The 24,632-nt window shown below is 43.5% G+C and overlaps 1 pseudogene; it reads left to right on the top strand.

Moving 5' to 3' along the window:
- The first annotated feature begins 2,028 nt into the window (after positions 1 to 2,028).
- On the top strand, positions 2,029 to 24,412 carry LOC133895016 (RNA-binding protein L-like; annotated as a pseudogene).
- The last annotated feature ends 220 nt before the right edge of the window (positions 24,413 to 24,632 follow it).

Here is a 24,632-nt window from a genome sequence, read left to right as displayed (position 1 = left end):
AATGAGAGGAGGAAACAAGAGAGAAAATGATGTTGCTGTTGTGGAATTAAATGGTAGGGTGGTGTTCTATTTATAGGTAAAAAATGATGATATTGCATTTTTTTGACATTTTCGGAGCTCAAACGGTCGCAAAACCGCTACAAAATTCAGAAAAAATGGGGTAACGGGTAAAACGAGCCGGGTGTAGCCCATTTAACCAGTTAACCAGACGTACCCCCGTGTGCTTTCGCGTGCCAGCCGTGCCGGCCCTACACGCCTAATGGCTAGCGCTAGGCGTGTCGTGCTGGCCAGGCCGGCCGTGCCGTCGTGTGCCGCGCTGGCCGTTGGCGTGCTGTGTTGGGCTAGGTTGCTACAGTGCCAGGCCCTATCGTGCCTACCTAGGCTGGCCGTGTCGCACGGGCCGTTGGCTTGCCGGGCCAGGCCGTGCCCGGCTTGGCCGTGCCATGCATAGGCCAGCTCGTATCAACCAAGCCATGTTGTGCTAGGTCGACGTGCTGCACACTCAGCCTAGGAACGACCCGTCGCACCGTAACATGCCGGCTCGGCCCGTCTACACTTGGGTTGTGTTGTGCCTGGGGCATACCTACAGTGACAGGCCTTAGGTCGGCCCAATAGACACGATCCATTTGGACAAGTTTATCATCCTCTATAGCTCTAGATCCATCCCTGCATTGGTACCTCCCCCGGTCCCACCCACAGGCCTCCGAAGGAAAAAATATCTCACCTTGGCCCCACACGCAAACAAACCTCGGAATCGAAACGCCCATCTCCTCCTCTCCTCCTCCATGGAATGGGACTTGAAATCGTAGTGAGCCGTTAGACTTGTGAAATAAGAAGATTTGGATCACTCCTCCACATGACCACACCTCTCCCTCGCTCACCCTACGGCTCGCTCCCTTGCTCGACTGTCCGCCCCGCCCCGCCATGATGCCGCAGCTGTAGCAGTAGCTTGGCGTGGCCCCACTACCGCAGGCAGCCCTAGGCGTACCACCGCACTGGGCATCATCCTGCTGCCCATTTCCCAACCATCGCAGCAGTACGCACTACCACCACCCCAGCAGCACCAGGCCCCGCCCATGCCACAGATGTGGGGCCAGGTGCCCCCACCACATCAGAGCATCTCCAACCCATTCTCTATCTCACTCCCTACCCTATTTTTTTTAGCAAAATCAATCCAAAATCCTTCGCCAACCCACTCCCTATCACGTTTGCTACTTTTAGAGGCTCCCTATCCTCTTCTCCTGGTTTGTCACATCCAGCGAACGGGAGAGGGATCACTATCTATGGTTAGCACCCGCTGTGAACAATACTCTCCAATTTTTCTTTCCATCTATATTCAAAATAGTGATCTTTTGTTATTCCAAAAATCCTAGAGCTTTTTGTACGTGTTCCATAATCCATGTGCAACCCATTTTAATTAGATTCAACTAAAAAGCACATGTAGAATTTAAACTAAAATTATTCAAAAAAGGCTACTTTCAAAACTTCTAAAAATTGTTAGGGTCTCAAATAAATTTCTAAAAATCTAAGAAAATTTACTAATATTCTTCTTACGTAATGGACTAATTTTTAAAATTATTTTCAACCCTAGGTTATATGGTGAAAAAGTGAGTTCCTTTGTAATGCTCCATTTATATGCATTTTTATCGTTTCATGTGATATTCTTATTTTAATTCAATTTGAATTCAAATAAAATTCAAACATATACAAAATTTATCTGTTGGAAATATAGCCATTGTAAATATTTTTATTTATAGGATACTAATAAAATATAGGTGAGTGGAGAATAGGGAGTTGAATTTAGTGACTGGGTTAGAATATGCTAAGAAATAGGGAGGGCATTAGGATAGGGAGTTCTTTATATAAAGAAAATAGGCAGGCAAATTTAGGGAGTGAGTTAGAGATACTCTCAGGACGCCTACGTGACCACCGATGCCAACACCCTAGGTCGCATACTATGGGGGACCACCGGCGCCAGCGCCCGAGGCCGCGTACTATGGAGGACCACCGACGCCAGCGCCCGTGGCGATGTCCGCGCCACCCGCCATGCCCAATGAGGTCAGGACGCTTTGGATCTAGGACCTGCAGTACTGGATCAACAAGAACTACGTTTACAGGTACTTCGCGTCCACTATCGAGGTACACACTTCTTGTACATTTACATGATTGTATTGCTTCCAGACTCTGTATGTCGCTTGCTGTAGATGTCAGTTAGTTGCGCGAATAGGGTTTGATGCATTACGGTGAATTCAGATTCATTTCAGTTCGATGCCGCATGTGATTAACTCTGAATTAGAATCCTTAGGGTTTGGGTATGATGTTATAGGTATGAATTGTGGATTTAGAATTTTCTGTTCATGTATGTCTACAATGCTATGGCAGCGGGGAGGGATGTCCAAGGAGATGATCTGGAGTAGCTGAATACTGTTTTCGTATTTTACCTGAGATTTTTTGTTACATCCTGAATTTTGCATATTAATTAATAGAAAATTTCAGTGCAAATTTAAATTTTTATAGTAAATTAAACCAAATAAGATCAAGGAAATATGTATATGAATATAAATACTAGTATTAATTGGCTAAGTATTCCAAAATGCGTCAAATTTATTTCAAGGTAATCCCTTCCTTACGTTGATTCATACGCAATTGGTTGATGGCTTTTATGCTTCTTTGAGTGGAGAGTTGAATTGAATGTCTCTCAATTCAAATCTTTTCTTAGATTCTTTCCAACTCAGATCCAAATCGAATTTAAATCTTTTTTATTCAAATCATATTCCCAAATCTCGGAGCTTTACCTCTATCTCATAATTCAAATATTTCCATTTAAATTGATCCTAATCCAAAGTCAAATTCAAATTCAAATCTCTCATTTGAATTTAATCCCCCAACCATTTTCCCTTTTTTCCTTCTCCCCGGGCCGAATCTCCCTTTTTCCACTCTGTTCAGCTCATGGAGCCAGCCTGTTTTTCCTCCCTTCCCTCACTCTTCTCCCGCGCTCGGCCCACTAGCACACCGAGCCGGCCCAGCCGTTTGGCCGCGCGCGCGCGCCAGGGCTCGCCCCCCCCCCCCCCCCCCCCCCGCCCTCACAACATGCCGCCCGAGCACCTAATGCCGTGTGACTTTCGCGCCCGCGCTTGCGCATGGCCGGTGCAGAGCCGCATCTGCCACTGCCCGAGGACCAATGGCGAACGCCACCGTCGTGCCCTGCCGTGCCGCCGCCCATTCATCGGAAGCCCGACGGGAGCCCGTCCGCACCAATAGCCGAGCAGCGCCGCCGCTGCCTCTTTGATGAATCACTGGCTGCCGTCCCGTTTCTCATCGTCCTTGAGCACGGTGAGCACCCCAAGCCCCTAGCACCCCCTTCTACATAGCGCGTAGTCACCCCCGTGCTCTCTCTTGGCCAGTTGCCGTGTGCCGCCGTGTGTTTGACTTTCGCTACCGTGCTTTGGCTCAACGCTGGCGTGCTGGTGCTCCGTGTTCATGGCCGGCCATCGTGCCTTTATGCCTAGAGGTTGGCCCCTTTTTCTATGCAGGTTGGCACCTCCTAGTACAGGGGAGGTGCTGCCTGATTTTTTGGCCGCGCCAATGCTCCTCTTCGATCGCCGGCTGGTGTTGATCTCATCGCCGACCGTCGTCGACAAGCTCCCCGCCGCATCCACCGTACCACGTAGAAGCCCAGCGTCGACTTTCCGTCGGGAAACCCCGTCGGAATTCCACACCGGCGAGCTTCCCAATGTGCGCCACCTTGGAATTCTCGTCGCCGGCCACTTTTCCGCTCCCCTCCGCCGCTCGCGTTGTGCCAGAGTGCTCGCGTGGATCGGCTAAAGGCCGTGACTCGACCTGGCCAAGTGGACCAGGGCTCAGCTCGAGCGCCGCTGGCATGCCAGGGCGGCCCAGCTGTTCAAAGGCTGTGCCCCAGTGGGCTGGCGTAGCTCCCGTAGCCCGCTAAGCCACCCAGCCCAAACCCGAGCGGGCTGACACTGTGCAGCCCAAACCCGGCACGGACCCAGCCCAAATGGCACTGTTCATATGGGTCCCACCAATCACTATTCATGTGGACCCGGGTTACTGTTCAGTGGGCCCCACCTGTGGGTCCCACTCATGAATAGTGCCATTTGATATTTTCCAATTTAATTTAGATTAAATCTTCCGGGAGCCATAACCTCTCCATTCTGGCTCCGATTTTGGTGATTCTTTCGCCACAATTTATCTAAAATTGAGATCTACTCATCTGTCATATTGTGATATACATTAGAACTCATTTGATTTTCCATTTAGTGTTATTTGATTATTCTCTAGTATAGCCGTTATTGATCGTAGTTTGTAGAGCAACCAGAGTTCTACGAGTGCTGCGCAAGAAGCATCAGGAGCGAGGAGGATCCTGACTACAACCAAGACTTTGAAGAGAACTTTGGAGAAGGCAAGTTCTATCTCCTTGATCATATTGAACCTATGATTTCTAAATAATCTACATGATCAACTAAAACTGAACTATTATCGCATGTGCTATGTATTGCGCTTTTAAAAAGTACTTGTAATAGTTAATCCTATCAAGCACATGCCATGCCTTGAATATTATCACCCAGAATACATATCACCCTAGGATTACCTGTCGTTATCTATAGTAAACAATAGACGACGCCTTGATACCTAGCATGCTTAGGATTGAATACGCCTCCTCAGAGACGTCGCTTTTAAAATGCATCTCTTCAGATGTAACAATTTACTGTTATCAATGTTAACTCATATACCATGAATCCTTGATGGTTATGAATTCCATGATGGTTGTGAAATCCTTGACATCGTGTGGGATATGGTGGGAGATGTGTAAAAATGGGTGAAAACTGTTATGGTGGGGGCAGGTGGCGTAGTACTCTGGATGAGGATACTCCTAGGGGCTTGAGTCACCTTTGTGGTATTCAATGCCAGAAGATACCTGCTTTGGCCGGTTAAGGACCGAGTCATTGCGCCATCATGCTTAGCCACCCCTGTACTACCATGCATCTTGAATGGGCAGGACTTGACTTTTCTTTCACCGGACTGAGTTGGGCATTATACTAGAAGGCTGGTGAGCAACGAGAAGCCAAGTGTCCATCTGGCCCTCTGTTGAATATTTCGAGAGATGGCCTAGCCAATCTGGTATTCTGAACACGTTCTCTGGTACTCGCGGTGTCTCGTAGAAAAGCCCGACAGGAATGTTGTTTGGAGGGCCTCGGTATGATTCGCTCCTCCACCTGCAATGGATGGAGGCTGAGCGTATCGCGTGGGTACAGTGTACAACCTCTGCAGAGTGTAAACCTATTCGAATAGCCGTGTCCACAGTCATGGACATGCGAAAGTAGTAACCTTGATGACTAGACTTCAGGTGCATGTGTCTTGATGAGTGAGTGTGTGGACTAGATGTCCATGTGATGAGGTTCCTGGCTTGATTCACCAGAAGCTGTGTGGTACTAGAAGTACACTAGATGTGATAATAGGGACTGTGGAGTGAGGTGTAGCCCGTCCTAGGACCGAAAAACCTTAGATAAAGCTTGTTACCTAGTTTTAAACTATTTGGAGCGGCTTTAAAATCAATAACAAATGATACAATTCAGTACTTGCATAAACAACTTTGCGATTAAAATTAAACCCTAAAGCATGATCCTTCAGTTACCCATTTATGCATCTATCAACAACTTGAAGTAGTATAGGGCTTGCTGAGTACCTTCCGTACTCACTCTTGCTGTCATTCAGATTAAAAGGCAGATGCTGCCAACGCCGGCGACGAAGGTCAGGATGAAGAGTAGTCACCAAAGTTGCGTTCGCACCCTAGCTGTTTGTGGCTTGGGTCTTTGCTTTTCGCTGTGTTTTAGTTAGCCGTTCGGCCAGGTTTGTATTATTACTGTTGGGTTGTAGTCTTCTGTACTTTGTAACTGTAATACTTATGTATGAAGTTTGACTATGAAACTACAACTGTTATACTGTGTGTATCAGCTACTTAATCCAGGGACTGATACATGAGGCACAGAAGATCCCGAAAATGGGGTCCTACAGGAGTGGTATCAGAGCCATGCTTGGCTATAGGACGTAACCTTAGGATAAACTTGCTCGTGTTTGCCTATTTTCTGAAAATACTATGTTGTCAAAACATCTTCTGCACTTACCTTATGTCCTTTACTTTTCAAACCCCTTCGATGTTGGTTCTAAGCTGTTCCTTGTTCCCTAGCAGATGGAAGACGAGGACTGGAGCACAGTGTGATTTCTATGAGTAAAGGGCTTTCCCAAATTGTTGTGGGAGGCTTGTTGTCGTCTGGGGTACACTCGACGCCTAGAGTACACCGAATGTGAGTACAACGATAATGGATCCCAGAAGTGCCAAGTTTTTTTTGTAGATCTTCGATTGCCCAAGGCACCCCAGCTGGCGACCATGGCACGTCAGTACCACCGGAGTACGGTACCCTGAAACGTACCAGTTGGTGGCCTATGAGGCACTTTAGTACCTGTGCGGGAGGCGTGTTAGAGAGGTGGCACACACTCCCACGAGGCACTTTCCAGTTGTCGCTGGCCAGCGAGCTGCTTGGTGTGCACGTCTAACCATCATGGAGGATGCTGGACAGGAGGAAGAGGAGGACGACACCACTGTGTCCGTGACAGCACAGTACCTCCACGCCTTGGAACACATGCACAATGAGACCTATCAGTTGTTCTAGGCTAGTCGCCAAAGGGCAGAAGAGTCAGAAGTGAGAGACCTCTCCGTGCGATGCTGGATTCGATCAGAGTCGAGGCCACGGCTGCTAAAGACACCGTAGGGAGGTACTGCAAAGGATGACAGCGGGCGATAAGGGTGCATCACAGGGATCTTAACAGACAAAATGTCATGAATGGCTCCCGAGTCAGAACAACTGCCAGGAAGATTTTCTTCACGCTACTCGCGAGTCGGGCCCAGCACATCATTCTTTTAGGTGTGCCCCTCCTACCAGCACATATAGCAGTAACTATAGTAGATGGTAGGATTGGCCCCTCGCCAGTCCCAGTAGCTAGCGGAGGTTTATTGCCCGTCGAGCCAATTCAGGATGGAGACATTTTGGTACCCACCGACGACTCGGAGGAGGAGGACCCTAGCGAGCGTGAGCTCGTTAGTGACAACGACGTCACCAGGATCTTTGACCCCACTTCTACCCCGACACCAGCAACTGCTGGTAACACCGCTGACAGGTCAACGAGTGATGCATGAGGACGACGCATTGTGGTTAGTTAGTACTAGGAGTAGGTCTCTTGGTGGCTTTTGTTCTAAATAACCATGCTGTCTAATGCTCTACGAGCATGCCTTTGTCGTTATTAGATCGCAAACTTTTGTATTAGCAACTTAGTTGAGATAGTCCCAAGTTTTTTAATACACGTTGCTTGTATCCTTGTGTGGTGTTGCTTCTTGTTCACATTTGTGTTTGCACGTATGGCAAGGCTATGCTTGCTCTTATCTTGCTTGTTATAATCTTGCAAGCTTATTCTTAGCTATTGTATCCTCTCTTATCTTCAGAAAATGGATGGAGTCATCAAGGCAATCCTCCCGCCTTCGTCAACAACGCCAGCTTATACCTATCAATGTAGCCCCCGAATGTGGATCTGAAACAAGGAGTGCAATAGGATCCCGAAGAAGGGTCGCTACATGCCAAGGTAGAGGCAGAGGAAGAGATAGGGTCGTCGACTCTCAACCCAGCCAGGAAGTCCACGAAAGCCACCGAAGCAATCAAGGAACCCCACTACCCCCAATACCAGAGAATGACCTGGTGGCAGTAATGGCCAATCAAACCCGCCTACTGGAGGTCCTAGCATAAGCAGGAATCAAGAACCGAGGTTACGGACCTTAGAATAAGATGGCAGAATTTATGAGGATCAAACCTCCAACATTCGACAGTACTGACGACCCCTTAGAAGCTGATGACTGGCTCAAGGTCATCAACTGTGAGGGCCAAGAAAGGGTGAATCTAGCAGCTCATCAGCTCACCGGATCCGCAATGAAATGGTGGGAGAACTATTGCGAGGCATCGGTGGATGCAGATGCCATCACTTGGGAGGAATTCTGTGAAGAATTCCGAAAGTACCATGTACCGGAGGGTACCATGGAGATGAAGACTGATGAATTCTGTGACCTAAAGCAGGGATCAATGACAGTAAACCAGTACATTCAGAAGTTCATCCGCCTGTCCCGCTATACCCCGGAAGATGTGTCGACTGACAAGAAGAAGCAAGATCGCTTCAAGAAGGGGCTGTTTCGTAGCTTATATGTCCAGCTCATGCTTGTCATCTACCCTGACATTAATACTATGATGAACAGGACCCTCCTTCTAGAAGAGGCCCGTTCACCTATAGAGGCAGAAAGGAAGAGAAAGTTCTCTGACCAAAAGCAGCGGGGTAGTAGGTTCCAAGGGACAGGACCCAACCAGTGCGAAAAAGCCCAATACTGGCAGCAACAAACTATGTAGTATCGGACTCTAGAATCTGCATCTCGCACCGCAGTACGTACTCCCCGCAATTCCAACGCAGGGCAGTCCTAGCAGAGCAGCACCCAAACTCCAGCAAAGACCCAGAGGGAATGTTTCATCTGCTATCAGACGGGCCATTTCATGAGAAATTGCCCCAATACCAACCGGAGCAATGCTCCAGCCAATTCATCCCCAGCAACAGGAATAGGGCGAGGAGGGAACCAGTCCATAGGTTAGCAAAAGTACTATGGGCGAGGCCGCGTCAACCACATTGACGCTCGAGAAGCCCAGGAAGCACCGGAAGTCCTACTCGGTGAGTTTCCTGTCAACTCAGCCCTTGCAACAGTCTTATTTGATTCTGGAGCTTCACATTCATTTGTTTCTTCGAAGTTTGCTTCAGATCATAAGTTGCCATCTATGGTTTTTAAGAAACCTAAGCTTGTCCGATCCCCTGTGGGAAATATCTTGTGTCATCTAGGATGCCCCCGAGTTAATCTCCGTTTAATTGGGGTAGAATTCCTGGCAAACCTAGTGGTTCTGAATTCCAATGGAATAGATGTCATCCTTGGAATAGATTGGTTAACCATGCACAAAGGCAATATAGCTTGTGACAGTAGGAAGGTCACCCTGGTCAATCATAAAGGGATCAAGGTGGAGTTTGAGCCTAAAAGACCCAAATATGATCCTATGGTATGTAACTTATCTGCCCAGTCGATTGAGGATGTGCCAGTAATATGTGAGTACCCAGATGTATTTCTAGAGGAATTACCTAGTATGTCACCAGATTGTGACATCAAGTTTGTTATTGATCTTTTACCCGGAACAACCCCGATTGCCAAGCGACCTTATAGAATGGTAGTTAATGAACTAGATTTATTAAAGGAACGGATCAGGAAATTACAAGCAAGTGGTTTCATCAGACCTAGTTCTTCACCCTGGGGATCACCAGTTCTGTTTGTAGAGAAAAAAGATGTTCTGTTTGTAGAGAAAAAAGATGGGAGTCAAAGGATGTGTGTTGATTACCGTTCCTCGAATGAGATGACCATCAAGAACAAGTATCCCTTACCTAGGATTGTTGATCTGTTTGATCAACTAAGAGGAGCCAAGTATTTCTCCAAGATAGATTTGAGATCAGGATACTACCAGTTAAAAATTAGGAAAAGGGACATCTAAAAGACCACCTTTGTGACAAGGTATGGGTTATATGAGTTTACAGTCATGTCATTTGGACTGACAAATGCCACAGCCTACTTCATGAATCTGATGAATAAGCTATTTATGGAGGAACTGGATAGGTTTGTGATAGTGTTCATTGATGATATTCTCATCTACTCGAAGAGTACTGAAGAGCATGAACAACATCTGAGGGTAGTCATGGAAATACTAAGGGCACATCAGCTCTACACCAAATTTAACAAGTGTGAGTTTTGGCTTCAAGAAGTGGCATTTCTTGGACATGTTCTGACAGCTAAAGGAGTATCAGTGGACCCTTCAAGAGTTGAAGCAATGGTCGATTGGATACAACCAATCAATGTCTCAGAAATCAGAAGCTTCCTTGGGTTGGCAGGTTATTACCACAAGTTCATTGAGGGATTTTCAAATATTGCAAAGCCAATGACCAAGCTTCTCCAGAAGGATGCCAAGTTTGAATGGGATGAAGCATGTGAAGAGAGTTTCCAAGAACTCAAGAAGAGGCTGACTACTACCCCAATGTTGAAATTGCCAGATATCCAGAAGGACTTCGTGGTCTATTGTGATGCGTCACACCAAGGTTTGGGCTGTGCGCTGATGCAAGAAGGCAAGGTTATGGCTTATGCATCCAGGCAACTGAAGGACCATGAACAGAATTACCCAACTCATGATCTGGAGTTAGCAGCAGTTGTACATGCACTTAAGATATGGAGACACTACCTTCTTGGGAATAAGTGCGAGATTTATACGGATCACAAGAGCCTGGAATATATTTTCACCGAGTCAGAGTTGAATCTGAGGCAACGAAGATGGTTAGAGTTGATAAAGGATTACAATCTGAGTATCCAATATCACCCAGGCAAGGCAAATGTTGTGACTGACGACCTTAGTCGGAAGGTTTACTGCAATAATATGCAGATTCAAGAGTTAGTGCTAGAACTGTTCAAGGAAATGCAACATTTGAATCTGCACATAATGCAAGGACAAGCTCACACTCTGGTGATACATCTGACACTGCAGGATAAAATTTGTGAGGCCCAGGCAGAAGATGAAGAAGTTCTGGAGGTCAAGAAGAATCTCAGGTTAGATAAAGCACCAGGGTTCAGGATAGATCCACGAGGAACTATATGGTACAAAGATTGGTTATGTGTACTAGATTGGGAAAATCTTAAAGAGTTCATCATGGATGAAGCCCACAACTCTCCCTATTCCATCCATCTTGGATGCACCAAGATGTTCACGGATCTGAGGACCAAGTATTGGTGGACAAGAATGAAATTTGACATAGCAAGGTTCGTCGCTTGATGTGACACTTGTCAAAGGGTCAAGGCAGAGCACCAAAGACCAGCAGGACTGATGCAACCATTGCAGATCCTGACTTGGAAATGGGATAAAATTGGTATGGATTTCATAGTTGGTTTACCCAGGATTCAGAAGGGTAACGACTCTATATGGGTTATAGCGGATCGTCTGACCAAAGTAGCTCACCTCATACCGGTCAAGATAACCTATAGTGGAGACAAGTTGGCTGACTTGTATATTGACAACATCTTGAGATTGCATGGGGTCCCAAGCAGGATCGTCTCTGATAGAGGCCCCCAGTTCACATCAAGGTTCTGGAAGAGTTTGCGCACGGCCCTAGGGACTAAATTGGATTTTAGTTCTGCTTACCACCCACAAACTGATGGTCAGATTGAAAGAGTAAATCAGATTTTGGAAGATCTCCTGAGAGCTTATGTGATAACCTACAAAAAAGACCAGGAGAAAAGTCTATCATATGCAGAATTCTCTTACAATAACAACTTTCAAGCTAGTCTAAAAATTTCGCCTTTTGAGGCATTATATGGATGGAAATGCAGAACACCTCTACTATGGTCAGAAGTAGGAGAGCGATCGCTCTTCGGACCCGCGTTGATCAAGGACGCAGAAGATCAAGTTGCCAAAATCAGGAAAAATCTGAGAGCAGCTCAAAGTAGACAAAAAGGTTATGCGGACAGCCGAAGGAGAGATTTGACCTTCGAGGTGGGGGACTACGTCTACCTCAAGGTGTCCCTAATAAGAGGCACTCGGAGGTTCCAAGTTCATGGAAAGCTGGCACCAAGATATGTGGGACCATATAAAGTATTGAGAAGGATTGGAGCAGTGGCGTATAAGTTGACACTTTTTGCAGAAATGTCCGATGTGCACGATGTGTTTCATGTCCCCCAGTTAAAGAAATGCTTGAGAATTCCAGAGGAATAGGTTCCTTTAGAAATCATAGATCTACAACAAGATCTGCAATATGAGGAGAGACCCATCCAAATCCCGGATGTGGCAACTCGCAAACCAGAAGAACTGCAGTCAGGTTTTGCCGAGTATAGTGGAGTAATCACACTGAACCAGAAGCTACATGGGAACGTGAAGAGGATCTCATGAAAGACTTTCGAAATCTCTTTGATGAGCTTTCTGAATCTCAGGGTCGAGATCCTGTTTAAGTGTGGTAGGTTTGTTACATCCTGAATTTAGCATATTAATTAATAGCAATTTTCAGTGCAAATTTAAAATTTTTATCGTGAATTAAACCAAATAAAATCAAGGAAATATGTATATGAATATATATACTGGTATTAATTGGCTAAGTATTCCAAAATGCGCCAAATTTATTTTAATGTAATCCCTGCCTTAAGTTGATTCATACACAATTGGTTTATGGCTTTTATGCTTATTTGAGTGGAGAGTTGAATTGAATGTCTCTCAATTCAAATCTTTTTTCTTAGATTGTTTCCAACTCAGATCCAAATCAAATTCAAATCTTTTTGATTCAAATCATATTCCCAAATCTCAGAGCTTTACCTCTATCTCATAATTCAAATATTTCCATTTAAATTGATCATAATCCAAAGTCAAATTCAAATTCAGATATCTCATTTGAATTTAATCCCCCAACCATTTTTCCTTTTTATTCTCCCCGGGCTGAATCTCCCTTTTCCCTCTTTGTTCAGCCCACCGAGCCAGCCTGTTTTTCCTCCCTTCCCTCACTCTTCTCCCGCGCTCGCCCCACCAGCGCACCGAGCAGGAGCAGCTGTTCGGCCGCGCATGCGCCAGCGCTTGCTCGCGCCCCGCCCTCACAACACGCCGCCCGAGCGCCTGACGCCGTGCGACTTCTGCGCCCACGGTCGAGCATGGCCGGTGCAGAGCCGCATCTGCCACCGCATGAGGCCCAATGGTGAGCGCTGCTATCATGCCATGCCGCTCCTTCACGCCTTTGCCACCTCTCTGCAGCTCCATCCCCTCTATAAAAAGACCCTCGGTCTCTCCCTCTCTCACTTTCCCCATTTCACCACACCACCGTGCCATCGCCGTCGCCATTCACATCACTGTAGCTCGCCGCCATCGATCCACCGACCATGTGCTGTCGAGGAGCCCCAGGACCTTGCCGCCGCCTCGGTGCTGTTGCCCGTTCACCGGAAGCCCAACAGGAGCCCGTCCGCGCCAATAGCCGAGCAGCGCCGCCGCCGCCTCTTCGATGAATCACTGACCGTCGTCCCGCTTCTCATCGTCCTTGAGCATGGTGAGCACCCCAAGCACCTAGCACTCACTCCAAGATAGCGTGTAGTCACCCCCATGCTCTCTCTTGGTCGGTTGCCATGTGCCGTCGTGTGTTTGACTTCCGCCGCTGTGCTTTGGCTCAACACCAATGTGCTGGTGCTCCGTGTGCGTGGCCGGCCATCGTGCCGTGATGCCTAGAGGCCTTAGGCCTCTTTTTCTATGCAGGTTGGCACCTCCCAGTACAGGGGAGGTGCCGCTCGATTTTTTGGCCACGCCAATGCCCCTCTTCGGTTGTTGGTTGGTGTTGATCTCGTCGCCAGCCACCGTCGATGAGCTCCCCGCCGCATCCACCGTACCACGTAGAAGCTCGACATTGACTTTCCGTCGTGAAACCCCATCGGAATTCCACGTCGGTGAGCTTCCCAGTGCGCGCCACCGTGGAATTCTCGCCGCCGGCCACTTTTTCCCCTCCCCTCCATCACTCGCCAAGTGGGCCACGGCTTGGCTCGAGCGCCACTGGCCTGCCAAGCCAGCCTAGCCATTCAAAGGCTACACCTCAGTGAGCCGGTCCAGCTCCCGTAGCCCGCTAAGCCACCCAGCCCAAACCTGAGTGAGCTGACACTATGCAGCCCAAGCCTGGCCCGGACCTGGCCCAATCTGGGTCCATGTCGGCTCAACTGGTACTGTTCATGTGGGTCCCACTGATCACTATTCATGTGGGACAGGTTACTGTTCAGTGCGCCCCACCTGTGGGTCCCACTCATGAATAGTGCTATTTGGTATTTTTCAATTTAATTTAGATTAAATCTTCCGGGAGCCATAACTTCTTCGTTCTGGCTTTGATTTTGGCGATTCTTTCACCAAAATTCATCTAAAATCGAGATCTACTCATCTGTCATGTTGTGATATCCATTAGGGCTCATTTGGTTTTCTATTTAGTGTTATTTGATTCTTCTCTAGTATAGTCATTATTGATCGTAGTCGCAATTGCAGAGCAACCAAAGTTTTGCGAGTGCTGCGCAGGAAGCATCAGGAGTGAGGAGGATCCTGACTACAACCAAGACTTTGAAGAGAACTTCGGAGAAGGCAAGTCCTATCTCCTTGATCATACTGAACCTATGATTTCTAAATAATCTACATGATCAACTAAAACCGAACTATTATCGCATGTGCTGTGTATTGTGCTTTTACAAACTACTTGTAATAGTTAATCCTAGCAAACACATGCCATGCCTTGAATATTATCACTCAGAATACAATCACCCTAGGATTACCTGTCATTATCTATATTAAACAATAGACGACGCCTTGATACCTAGCATGCTTAGTATTGAATACGCCTCCTCAGAGACGTCGCTTTTAAAATGCATCTCTTCGGAGATAATGATTTACTGTTATCAATGTTAAATCATATACCATGAATCCTTGATGGTTATGAATTCCGTAATGGTTGTGAAATCCTTGACATCGTGTGGGATATGGTGGGAGATGTGTAAAAATGGGTGAAAACTATTTTGGCGGGGGCAGGTGGAGTAGTACTCTGGACGAGGATACTCCTGGGGGCTTGAGTCACCTTTGTGGTGTTCATTACCAAAAGATACCTGCTTTGGCCGGTTAAGGACCGAGTCCTTGCATCGTCGTGCTTAGCCACCCCCGTACAACCATGCGTCCTGAATAGGCAGGACTTGAATTTTCTTTCACTGGACTGAGTTGGGCATCATACTAGGAGGCTGGGGAGCAGCGAGAAGCCAATTGTCCATCTGGGCCTCTGTTGAATATTTCGAGAGACAGCCTAGCCAATCTGGTATTCTGAACATAGTCTCTGGTACTCGGTGTGTCTTGTAGAAAAGCCCGATAGGAATGGTGTTTGGAGGGCCTCATTATGATTCTCTCCTCCGCCTGCAACGGATGGAAGCTGAGCGTATCACGTGGGTACAGTGTACAACCTCTGTAGAGTGTAAACCTATTCTGAATAGCCGTGTCCACGGTCATGGACATGCGAAAGTAGTAACCCTGATGACTAAACTCTGGGTGCATGTGTCTTGATGAGTGAGTGTGTGGACTAGATGTCCGTGTGATGAGGTTCTTGGCTCGATCCACTAGAAGCATTTCAATTTTAACTGTTCTACTAATTCAGTTCTAGAGTGTTTGTGTTGTCACCATTCTCAATAGTTATCATTGCACCTTTTACACTCCAATGTTTTTTGCCTTCTATGCATAGGAGCATGCCGATCTTTTATTTGTGCTCATGAATTTATAGGTACTATCTGTGAATCAGAGGGGGGGGGGTGAATGATTGTAGAAACCAAATTCAAAGATTAGCTCACCCAAATCGAAACTCGATTTATACTTGGTATTCCACTTGAAACTGAATGTACACGCTCTAGTAAAAACGATATACAGAAAGATCTGTTTGTCGGATTGCTCTCAAGTTTGGTCAGCAGAAACTAGATTCAAATACGAAACTAACCCAATAAGTATTGAGTAAATCAAATATGTGGATCAAAAGTTATTCCTGGTCGAAGCGTACCGTGTCAACTAGTATCGAGTAGATCAAAACTTAGTCAAGTTGACAAAAAACTACTCGAGAACAAGCCAAATCCACTCAATTTTTTTCTTAGATCAAACAATAGATATTCTAGAAAGGTTTTGGATGGATTAAACCAAGACGAAACTTCATAGACACATGAAATTAACTGAAAACCAAAACCTAGCATGCAAAATATAAAACAGAGAGAAAATTCCGAATCAGCAACTCATCAACTTACGAAACTTGATTTTCATTGCATAGATGAGTTTACAAGATGCCTCTCCAAAGCTTCCAACAAGGATTTCCATGAAATCCCAAAATAGCTCTCTCTCAAGTTTCTCTACTGCGTTCTGCACCCTTCGTTATGTTCTACCCAATACAACAGATCTCTCTATTTATAGGGTAGCCACACGCACAAACGTGATCGAATCGAACTACAGCTCCCTGTCGTATTCAATCTGGTCTCTATCCTCCTCTAATCACAAGAGGAAAAATAACTTCCGCTAATTAAGCTAATTAGCCAACAACTCTTACGTAATCATGCATGCACATCTCTGATGCACACATGCATATACGTAATCAACTTAGAGTCCGTCTCCGACACAAACTCTTGTCTCGAGTCCAGCCACCACACGACTCCCTCGTGCCTGCTTTGACTCGAACAAGAATTTGTCTTTATGTCCTCCCACGATCAGATCGCCTCTAGTGTCCATCGCGAAGCCTTGTCTCCATATGCATTGTTTTCTCAGCCTTAACTTCCCGCATGACATCCTCGATCACCACGACCTCAGTTCCTCCTTAACCAAGTCACCGAACCTCAGTTCCTCCCTGAACTTAGTTCATCGATCCGTCATCGACCACGTTCGCCTTCGAGCAACAGCTGCACATGAATCAAACAACAATCGAGTACGAGCACAAGTCCTTCCCGACTTGTCTCAAGATCAGTTCACGTAACACCACACAAACTCCAAGCAAAACCAACACGCTAACATAAGCATACCCAACTAATGATAACACATCAAACCAACTATGCTATCCAAGCATATCTTAGCATCTCATAAACATCAACCAAATGTCATTATGCTATATCACTTTGCTATGCTAATTTCATCAATCAAACCAATTTTTTATCATATGATCTCACAATCTCCCCTTTGATGAAAACATTGGCAACCCTCATGTGAACATTGGCAATCTTTTAACAGACATGATTTGATTTTAAAATCAAACGCAAAGTGAAATCAAAAGATAAAAAATCCTTTGAAAAAAAAATTTCTCTCCCCCTTTGAAACAAAAAAATCCTTTGAAGAAAAAACAAAAATGAGTAACTTTCTCTCCCCCTTTGGTAATGATTTCATCAAAAATTCGAAAGAGAGAATCAAAATCTTGTTATTTCAATTATTTCAATGAGCATCAGAATTCATCCACATATATAACAAATACTCAACCAAAGCCACACTATCAAGAATACTTGTACCAACCCGTCTACATATGTAAAAATATAGTGTGAGTATAACTTATCAAATATAATTTATGATTTATTTGCAAGGCATGGTCTCCCAATCTCAATCACTCGAATCCTCAATTTATATGCTATCAAAAACATGAATATCAAAAGTATGTCATTGTTTTGATTTAAAAAGAAATATAACAAGATGCCAATTTTGATGTCAAGAACTTCTCATATTCTTTTGCAAGGAATTATATGCACTATCAGCCTTATTCTATCCAACCATGCCAAGCCTATATAAAAAAGACAATTAGAAGCTTAAGACAATGATTTTGGTCATACACGACTTCTTCCAAGTTCATATCAAAGTGCAATGATAAGCAGTCTCAAAAAAAAAAAAAAAGAAGTGCGACAATGCATACTTCCTTGATCTTTTATCTATCAACTATTATTCAACACTTTTTCATTTTTTTGATTCTTTCACATATAGCATTTTTACCAAAGATCAAAGCAATCAAGAGAGTTTAACCATGATAAGATTTAATTCAAGTTGTCATTCAATTTAAAAAGTCATGACAAAAACTACACAGTTACACATATAGATATGAAAGTGCAAAAATTCCTATGTAGCATAAGCATTGGCTTTAAAAAGTCACATATGTATCAGATATGATGCTCATCATATTTCATTGTTTTCTCATTTTTATAAACTTCGATAAGTTCCAAGATATAAGAACTCCCCTTCAAAACAAGCCCATAGGATGAATAACACCAAGTTCTCCCCGAAGAAAAGCAAAATAAGAAGAATGCAAAGGTTTTGTGAAAATATCTGCCAATTGGTGTTCAGTATTCACATGGAGAAGTTCAATGTTTCCTTTTTTCAACATTGTCTCTAAGAAAATAAAATCTGATATCAATGTGTTTAGTCTGAGAATATTGCACAAGATTTTTAGCAATACTTATAGCACTACTGTTATCACAAAAAAGTGGAACACTCTCTAAATTAACCCCATAATCTTTAAGTGTAGCAACTATCCAAAGAATTTGTGAACAACAACTAGCAGCAGCTACATATTCAGATTCAGCAGTAGATTCTGCAACAGGGGACTATTTCCTAGATGACCATGCAACAAGAGAATTACCCAAGAAATGACATGTACCAGATGTACTTTTTCTATCAATTCTACAACCTCCAAAATCAGCATCAGAAAAAGCTCTTAAGCTAATAGATGAAGAAGCAGAAAGCCAAATACCAAAATCTTGAGTTCCATGAAGATACCTTAGAATACGTTTGATACCTTGTCGATGTGAAGCATGTGGAGAAGCTTGAAATCGTGCACACAAACATACAACAAATTGTATGTCTGGTCTTAAAGCAGTGAGATACAAAAGTGATCCAATCATACTTCTATATTCTTTTTCATCAACTGGCTCACCATCTTCATCAAGATCAAGTGTTGTTGTTGCTCCAATAGGTGTCATGATCGGCTTGTTGTTTTCGATCTCAAAACATCATAGAAGGTCTCGTGTATACTTAATTTGATGAACAAAAGTACCTTCTTTAGTTTGTTTGACTTGAAGTCCCAAAAAATACATTAGTTCACCTATCATACTTATCTCAAATTCCCTGCTCATTGTTTCTGAAATCTGGGACACCAAAGCATGAGAAGAACAACCAAAGATGATATCATCTACATAAATCTGAACAAATAGTTGATCATTACCATGCTTGAGCACAAACAACGTCTTGTCCACTTTTCCCATTTCAAAACCCTTTTCAAGCAAGAAGGTTTTAAGCCTATCATACCACGCTTTAGGGGCTTGTTTTAAACCATACAAAGCTTTCGACAACTTGTATACATAATCTGGATATTGAGGATTTTCAAAACCAGGTGGTTGCTTAACATAAATATCTTCATTTATGTAGCCATTCAGAAAAGCACTTTTGACATCCATTTGATATAATCTAAAGCCTTTAGATGCAGCAAAAGCTAAAAGAATTCTAATAGCTTCTAGTCTAGCAACCGGAGAAAAAGTTTCCTCAAAATCTATCCCTTCTACCTATGTAAAACCTTGAGCTACAAGTCTAGCTTTGTTTCTAACAACAACACCATCCTCACTTTGTTTATTTTTGAAAACCCATTTAGTACTGATATGTGTATGACCCGGAGGAGGTGTGACAAGTTTCCATACTTTGTTGTGTTCAAAATTTTCAAGTTCCTCATACACGACATTGATCCAAGATTCGTTAGTTAATGCATGTGAAACATTCTTGGGTTCAAAAGAAGTAACAAAAGCTGAATGAGCATGAGAATTAGAATCAATAAACCTAGATCGTGTGACTCGCTCATGCAAATCTCCAATCATCTGATCCTGTAGACGACTCCGCTGAATGTGCAAAGGAGCTGTCACTCAAGAAGCAATTTCTTCTTCTCCTTCAATACGCACAGATGATGTAGTAGCTTGAGGATGTCCAACTGTAGCTGAAGGTGTCAAGGGATCTACAGCTGGTTGTATCATCGGAATTAAAATCTCATCCTCATCGACCTCATCATCATCTACAAAAATGCTCTCGAACTCCCCCTGAATATGTGTACCTGTACCTGCATCACTTGATCTAGTTCCAGGACTAGTCTCATCAAAAGTAACCTCAATGGTTTCAACAATTTTGTTAGTCTCTAAAACAAGCACTCGATAGCCACGAGTATGAGTAGGATATCCAAGAAAAATACCATCTGTTGATCTGGACTCAAACTTATCCAAATTTCTAGATTTCAGCACAAAGCACTTGCAGCCAAAAAACTCTAAAGTGAGATACAATAGGCCTATGTCCAAACCGCAGCTCATATGAAGTTTTACCTAATTTAGATATCAAGAAAACACAGTTTGAAACAAAACAAGAAGTAGATATAGCTTCAGCCCAAAATTTTCTAGGAGTAAAAAATTCATCTTACATGGTCCTAGCCATCTCGACTAGAGTTCTATTCTTTCTTTCAATTACACCATTTTGTTGAGGAACTCTAGGTGATGAAAATTGATGTTCAATACCTTTCTCAGCACAAAAGTGATCAAAAGAAGAATTCTTAAATTCTGTTCCATTATCACTTCTAATCGTTCTCAAAGATCTTGGGAGATCAACAGACAATCTAAGAACTAAACTTCTAAAATAACCAAAAGCTTCATCCTTAGATGCCATAAAGTAGACCCAAGAATATCTAGACTAGTCATCAACAATAACAAGCACATACCATTTACCTCCAAAAGATTGTACTCTAGAAGGACCAACAGTATCAAGGTGTAAAAGTTGATCGGGTGCATTTGTCATAACCATGGTAATAGGTGGATGTGAACCTAAATGTATTTTACAATGTCTACAAGAAAAGTAAACTAACTCGCTATCACCCTTAATCTTAGGCAAGCCACGAATAAGATCTAAATCACTAACTCGAGTGAGATGATCTATACCAACATGATCAAGTCTACGATGCCAAAAGAATAAATCTTTAGAAATATTAGCAACAAGACAACTAAGCTTAGAAGAAGGTGATGCATCAAAATCAGCCTTAAAAACTCTTCCAAAACGTGAGATTCTAAAAACCAGATCACCTGAAGCATCTAATATTTTACATTCATTTTTCTTAAAACGCACCTCAAGGTCTTCATCAATCATTTGTGAGACAGAAAGCAATTTAAATTTTAAGTTCTCTACTAAAGCAACATCCTGAAACATAAACTTGTCATTTACCTGCACTATACCTTTTGCAACAACTGATGTAGGAGAAGCATCTCCAAAAGTAACACTTTCAGCACGAGATGCACATACAAGGGAGGAGAACCAATTTTTATCACCAGACATGTGGCGTGAGCATCCGGAATCGACTAGCTAAATGTTCTCCTTCCTGGCTCAAGAAGCCTACAAGTAAATAGAATATTTCAAGGGCTCAGTTAGGGTTAGTAATAAAGCTTTTAGGAATCCAGTACTGAGTCACTCGACCAACGACACAAGTAGGCAAAACACGAGTAGCCCGAGTAGACTTATCTCGAGAAGCTCGAGTGAGTTCAACTCGAGTTACATGAGTAGTAAAAGGTGATGATTGTTTCACCTGAGGCACAAAATGAGGTGCCACAACCTCAAGAGGGATAAAACGAGCCTTTCGCAAATTAGTCCTAGCCTTAGACTTTTCTTTCTTTTGTTGTTTAGCTAGTCTAAAACAAAAATCTACTAAATGTCCATCTCTACCACAATGAGTGCAAGTGTACTTAACCCGATGTATGGATTTTGAAGAAGAAGCAACATTTGCATTCATTGTAGAGGACTGTGTCATCCAGTATCGAGTAGATCAAAACTTAGTCGAGTTGACAAAAAGCTACTCGAGAACAAACCAAATCCAATCGACTAGCTAAATGTTCTCAGATCAAACACTAGATATTCTAGCAAGGTTTTGGATGAATTAAACCAAGACAAAACTTCACAGACACATGAAATTAACTGAAAACCAAAACCTAGCATGCAGAATATAAAACAGAGAGAAAATTCTGAATCAACAACTCATCAACTTATGGAACTTGATTTTCATTGGATAGATGAGTTTACAAGATGCCTCTCCAAAGCATCCAACAAGTATTTCCATGAAATCCCAAAACATCTCTCTCTCGAGTTTCTCTACTACGTTCTGCGCCCTTCGTTATGTTGTACCCAATACAACAGATCTCTCTATTTATAGGGTAGCCACACGCACAAACGTGATCGAATTGAACTATAGCCGCCTGTCATATTCAATCTGGTCTCTATTCTCCTCTAATCACAAGAGGACAAACAACTTCCTAATTAAGCTAATTAGCCAACAACTCTTATGTAATCATGCATGCACATCTCCCATGCACACATGCATACACGTAGTCAACTCAGAGTCCGTCTCCGACACCAACTCTTGTCTCGAGTCCAGCCACCACACGACTCCCTCGTGCCTACTCCGACTCGAACAAGAATTCGTCTTTACGTCCTCTCACGATCAGATCGCCTCCAGCGTCCATCGCGAAGCCTTGTCTCCATATGCATTGTTTTCTCAACCCGAACTTCCCGCATGACATCCTCAATCACCAAGACCTCAGTTCCTCCTTAACCTAGTCACCGAACCTTAGTTCCTCCCTGAACTTAGTTCATCGATCCGTCATCGACCACATTCGCATTCAAGCAACACCTGCACATGAATCAAACAACAATCGAATACAAGCACAAGTCCTTCCCGACTTGACTCAAGATCAGTTCACGCAACACCACGTAAACTCCAAGCAAAACAAACACGCTAACATAAGCATACCCAACTAATGATAACGCATCAAACCAACTATGCTATCCGAGCATATCTTAGCATCTCATAAACAACAACCAAATGTCACTATGCTAAATCACTTTGCTCTGCCAATTTCATCAATCAAACCAATTTTTCATCACATGATCTCACAGTGAAGCTAATTCGTGACAAGCGTGCTGGACAACTTCAGGATTATGGTTTTATTGAATTCGTAAGCCGTGCTGCTGCTGAAAGAGTTCTTCAGACATAAAGTGGGACAATGATGCCAAATGTTGAGTTGCCATTCCAATTGAATTGAGCCTCTGCTGGTGAAAAATGTGATACTCCCCTGATTATACAATATTTGTTGGTGACTTGGCTGCTGAAGTTACAGACTACATATTACAAGAGACCTTCAGGGTACATTACCCTTCTGTGAAGGGTGCAAAAGTTGTAACAGACAAACTGACAATGCACTCAAAGGGTTATGGCTTTGTTAAATTTGGTGATCCTAATGAGCAAGCTCTTGCAATGATTGAAATGAATGGGATGCTCTGTTCTTCAAGACCTATGTGTATTGGACGTGTTGCAAATAAGAAAGCTACTGGAGTTCAAGATAAAGGTGAGGAATAACCAAATGCCAGTTCAATTTACCTTGCTTTAGCAGTATTTTATTGCATTTTACTTCTAGCTTATTTCATGTGTCTATTTTGTTACATAGTTGTTGTGTTTGCTGTCATTTGCTACTTCGATTAGTTTTATGTGGTTTTGTTTTCTCTACTTGTTCAAATGTATTGAAACTTGGTTGCAGTCCTTGAACAAGTCAGCAGCTCTATAGCATTTTGTTCGTGAATTCTGATCATTGATACATTAGGATTCTGAAATACTCATGAAACTCCAGTTGTCTGGAAGTAGGATACCAAAAGGCTCTTGATATAGGAGCCTTGGAACTGACTTGAGCTGCAATGCATGGCTTGTGTAATGCGTGGCCTCTGTTAGGTCAATGTTAATTGTTTATGTCATAAATTTGATCTCGGTTCTTTCGGCATCTACTTTATTTCTTAGTTTTCTCCCTTCATGCTACAATCCAGTTATTTGCTTCTATATCTTTTATGAAATCTATTACTCGAGGATATGAACCTTTGCCTCTCATTTCCTTCCTGCCACAATCCATGTAATGTGCTGGAAATACTGTTCACATACGTGAACAATATTTCTGGCGGTATTGTAGCGCGAGTTTAGTAGATGTTATGGCGGAGATCCAGGCTTGCCAATTAATTAGGAGATAAGTTTGGTAGGAGTTGGATTTGATTCAGATTAGTTGATAAAGTTTGGTGGGTGTTTGATTTAATTAGGAGTACAATATTTTCAGCACATATTTTTCATCAGCTTGTTGTGATTCTTTGTGCTTGGTACTGTGGTTGTTTATATCCCGTGAGCTAGTTAATGTGAATCAGATTGCCCAAAAAATGCTCTTCTGTGAATACAATATGGCATGGAATATCTGCATATGCATTAATGCATTGAACCGAACAGAGTTTTACAACTGTGGAAGTTCATAATGTGCATGATGAGACATTTTTCTCAATGTTCAGTAAACTTACATTATGCCTTTTTTATTTGTTTTTTATTTAGAGTAGCAAGTGCTCAGGGAGTTCAGTCTGACAATGATCCTAGCAATACCACCGTGCGGTCTTTGTGCTACTTTCTTGTGTGCAAGCAACTGTTCTTATCTAGCTATTGATAACCTGTCTTTGTTGTTGAGCACAGATTTTTGTTGGTGGCCTTGACCAAAATGTCACTGAAGATATGTTGAAACAAGTTTTCACCCCTTATGGGGAAGTGGTCCATGTTAAGATCCCTGTTGGCAAAAGATGTGGTTTTGTTCAATATGCTAACCGGTTGACTAATTTTGTACCCCTACTTTTCAATATGCTAACAGGATGATGCTGTTTGCGTTGTACCTGAGTTGTCTTTCTCAGCTAGACGAGGTAAGCCTTGCCCGTGGACCCAAACACCATGCCCAGGTCAAAGATAAAGGAGTCACACCGGCCTAGGATCAATACACTCCTTGCAGGCAACCACAACAAATAAATAACTGGAAATCTGGGCCACATCATGCATATATTCATTTGTAAATCCTGATCTAGAAATACTATATACCGTCACATCATGCA

Source organism: Phragmites australis, chromosome 16 (assembly GCF_958298935.1).
Source record: "Phragmites australis chromosome 16, lpPhrAust1.1, whole genome shotgun sequence".
Classification (NCBI taxonomy): Eukaryota; Viridiplantae; Streptophyta; class Magnoliopsida; order Poales; family Poaceae; genus Phragmites; species Phragmites australis.
Note: the sequence above shows the minus strand (reverse complement) of the source record. Positions and strands in the feature narration are given on the sequence as shown.